Source organism: Rhagoletis pomonella, unplaced genomic scaffold (assembly GCF_013731165.1).
Source record: "Rhagoletis pomonella isolate Grant_MI unplaced genomic scaffold, Rhpom_1.0 Rhpom_scaffold_00002, whole genome shotgun sequence".
Taxonomy (NCBI): Eukaryota; Metazoa; Arthropoda; class Insecta; order Diptera; family Tephritidae; genus Rhagoletis; species Rhagoletis pomonella.
In genome coordinates this window covers 101,702,059-101,706,201 of record NW_023458556.1, presented here as the reverse complement: position 1 = coordinate 101,706,201, position 4,143 = coordinate 101,702,059, and the positions used below count along the sequence as shown (strand labels likewise).

The 4,143-nt window shown below is 32.1% G+C and overlaps 1 long non-coding RNA gene across 1 annotated transcript in view; it reads right to left on the bottom strand.

Annotated features, from left to right (window-relative positions):
* Positions 1–2,375, bottom strand: part of LOC118734268 — a 15,076-nt gene extending 12,701 nt beyond the window's left edge. The window contains exons 1-3 of the long non-coding RNA XR_004992371.1: positions 1,988–2,375; positions 1,436–1,933; positions 831–1,370 (exon numbers count right to left, since the gene is read on the bottom strand). This is a non-coding gene — a long non-coding RNA (uncharacterized LOC118734268). The remainder of the gene's footprint in view (positions 1–830; positions 1,371–1,435; positions 1,934–1,987) is intronic.
* Positions 2,376–4,143: the final 1,768 nt, after the last annotated feature.

Below are 4,143 nucleotides of genomic sequence, written 5' to 3'. Positions count from 1 at the left end.
AATTTTTTTGTTTTCGGTTTTGGTAATTTTCCTTCATATAAAAAAATTTCAAACATACTTTGTATGGAGGAAAATACGTTACGCTGCCAGCAAAAAGAATTGCCGAAATTCAGCGGGATTTTTTAGAACTTTACACTTACACTTAATTCTACTAAAATTCAACGGGCTATAAGACTGCATATTAAAAATGTTTCTAAGAAACAATAAAAAGCTCAAAACTTAGATGTAATTTTACAGAAATTTTCTACTGTTTGAAATTTGGAATTATACAGTTTCTGATTAAAAATAGACTATATAGAAGAAAACTTAAATTAAATAATAAAAAATAGTTAGTAAAACTTGTCAATGTAGGGTGGGTTACAGTTATTAAGACGAGTGCATGTTAAAATTAATATCTTTAAAAATAAGTGAAATGACAAATTAATAGACTGAATTTTCTTTTAATTTTATAGTTATTAGATTAAGACGACTGAATATTAAAATTAATTTCTTTAAAAATAAGCGAAATGTCAAATGAATAGACTGAATTTTGTTTTAATTTTATAGTTATAAGATTAAGACGAGTGAATGTTAAAATTAATTTCTTTAAAAATAAGCCAAATGTCAGAAATGTATAGACTGAATTTTGTTTTAATTATATAGTTAATAGATTAATAGGTTGTTATAGTTAGTAAGTAGTGTTAATGAAAAAATTGACAGAAAAAGATAGTTAATAGTAAAAAAGTGGATTAATAAAAGAATGAATGTAATGTACATAAATAAACTTTTATTTATTGCTGTTTCCGGATATAGATTAATGTTTATAGGAAACTTGTAATATTTTTGCTTACGGAAACTGCGAGCTATTGCATTTCTAATAGCGGACGCATTCACATCATTCTCGCCGACTCTTGTAGTGTGCCTTGGCTGATTTCTAGCATTAATATCTTCTCTTGAATCTTGCATTCAACCAATAGAACCTTATTCGTTTTCTAATTTCAAGAAGTTGTGCAAAATGCAGCACGTTCTAATTATGGTATTTATGTTTTTTGGGGCGACTTGTAAACCTCTACCTATTTTTCTGAACCGTGCTTTAAGTTAACCGAATGCATTTTCGATTAGACGACGACACCTAGATAGTTGGTAGTTAAAGGTTTTTTTCTATAGACGGCTGATTCGGCGAATATGGAAACGGTTTCATCATATACCGGGAGAGGCGAAAAGCAGAATCGCCTATTAGTAGAACGGGTACATTGATGCCGCCTATGAATTTGCTATTCTGCGTAAAAATATCGGCAGTTTCATGGAATCTTTTCAATGTACTCTTTCCGAAAATGTAAGAGTCGTTGTTTCTACCAGTAGATCCAATATTTATGTAAGTAAATTTTGATCTGTAAAAAGTTTAGGCATTACATTAAATTGTTATAAAGAAATTTTAATAAAGGTTTCAATATACCGGTGGTCACAGCTCGCTAGCAAGATCACTGAATACCACCCCTTGTAGTTGTAATAGTCTGTTGCATCATCTTTTGGTGGTTGAACTTCTATGTGGCAGCCATCCACAGCTCCAAAGCATTGAGGAAACCCAGTTTGCGCGAAGCCATCAACAACTTTTCTGATTTCGTGTTGGTTTGGAGGATATGACTTAATGCAATCATAGATTTTCGCATACTGCTTGGCAAAAATCCAAAACAATTTCGCCAACAGTACTGCGTCCTACTCCGAAAAGACTTGCAACAGTCCTGTACTCCGCTGCAGATCCCAATGCGAATAGTGAGATAGCCACTCTTTTATGAAGTGGAATACATGGCCTCATATGAGCGTTCGCCTTTTCGATGCCTCGAACTTTTTCACAAATTCTCCGAAAAGTATTTCTATTGAGTCGAAAATTTTCTTTGAAACGATTTTCGTCCATTAAAGGAACATCACGCTCCCAAAATGTGCCGCTGCGATCCTTTAAAGAATATCGCATATTTATTGTACTAATGGAAATAAAAGATATGCTTACCAATTTCCACAGCTGCCTTTCTCTTATATCAGGAAGTGTAACAATCCCAGCTTCAAACATCGTGGTAAGGTCTATGCTTGCCAATGAATTAATTATTTTCATATTGTTGAATAATTTTAAGAGAAGAATGTTAAGTTTTTTTTTAAATAAGTAATTGTTTTTTGCAAACAAAATAGCTGCTAATCGTATTTTTTCTCTCCTTTCCATTTTGAGCTCAAAGTTTTTGTCAAATCAGCTGATAACTAAATGCGCAGGTAGAAGAAGAAAATTTGTTATGCACAATGGTGCTGTCTGTCAGGGGTAAAAATCGTATCTGCATTTGTGCCACTTAATTCAACTTAACTCAGCCTGTCTGTCTCCGCTATAAGTTACAACTAAAGCTATTCATAGTCGCCTTATAGCGTTTTCTTTTCTCGAAAAAGTCTGCACTTATTCTGCCTTGTGTTAGCGCTGTCAAATTTTCATGTTCTTTTCTCAACCCTTTCACAAGGCGTCGTGTTCCTTTCTCAGCAGGTTGCGCTCTGATCCGGCAAAAGTGCTGCCTTTTCAGCCCTCAAATAAACGTGAGGTTGAGAGTTGCACGGTTGATTTTTAATTTACACTTGTAAAAATACAATTATTTTCCGTATCAGAAATAAGTGTTTTGCTTTAAAATTACTAAAGACTTACAGGCCAAGTGAATAATTCAGCTTTACTAAGTTCTATAAATAAATTTTGATGGAGTAGTATAATTTCTGTTTCATTCTCATATAAAAAAACGCAACATTTTCTGAGGTTTCAGGTCAACATAAAGAAAGAGTTCCCATATAAAGGGGCAGAACTTTTTTTTGAGAAAAGAAAACGAAATTAGTTTCGACTTTTCTGGCTAAGTGCCAACTTAAAATTTAGTTTCGGCTGCAGCTGCAATTAAGTCGTATCTAGGAAGAAGTGTTTTATTAAATTAAGGAAAAAAAGACGAAATATGTAAAAATTAAGTTGGCAGAGCGTGATTTTGATAAGATTGAATGATCTCCAATTGAAATTTGCAAAGAGCGATCCATTTGAATCGGAAGGTGAAATTAAATGCGTATTACAATTCGAATAAGGTTACGTCACAATTTTATAATTGGAATGATTTACATATATAAATGCTCAAATAATAAGTCAACTTCAAGCTTGTTCTTTTAAAGCAAATTAGTGCATAACATTTAGATATTTGTTTGTATGTTTCACAGCATGCTTTCGATAAACATCGACTTCCTACCTTATCGAAACTTATACCTTATTCTTTTGCATAAACATGCAATGAAAGTAAAAATTACATAAACGGATGATCAAACTTGACATTATTCATTAAAAATGTCATTTTTCGAAAATATCGTTAAGAAAAATCGATACAATTTCACACTCGTTTTGCAATATCGTAAAACTAAGTTAAAACTACTTAGTAGAAGTCTGAAATGGGACTATGAATAGAAGTGAATTTTAAGTTGGTACTTAAATTTAAGTTGCAACTTTATTAGTGGACTATGAATGCGCGCTATTGTGAATAGACAAAAGCAGACTACACAGCAGATTTTTGTTTTTTGTGTGGTTTTTGTTTGCAGTTTTCTTGTTTTAAAATTGTTTCAAACAATTGAAAATTGTGTTAAAGATATTGGCGCATATTCATAGTCATATTTAGTTCATTACTAAGTCGAAACTATCCTAAGTTACAACTAAAGCTATTCATAGTCGCCTTAGTTTCGACTTTTCTGGCTAAGTGCCAACTTAAAATTTAGTTTCGGCTGCAGCTGCAATTAAGTCGTAACTAGGAAGAAGTATTTTATTAAATTAAGGAAAGAAAGACGAAATATGTAAAAATTAAGTTGGCGGAGCGTGATTTTGATAATATTGAATGATCTCCAATTCAAATTTACAAAGAGCGATCCATTTGAATCGGAAGGTGAAATTAAATGCGTATTACAATTCGAATAAGGTTACGTCACAATTTTATAATTGGAATGATTTACATATATAAATGCTCAAATAATAAGTCAACTTCAAGCTTGTTCTTTTAAAGCAAATTAGTGCATAACATTTAGATATTTGTTTGTTTGTTTCACAGCATGCTTTCGATAAACATCGACGTCACATCATTGCGGTAGTTCTGGCTATTTCACACAATTAACAAGAAA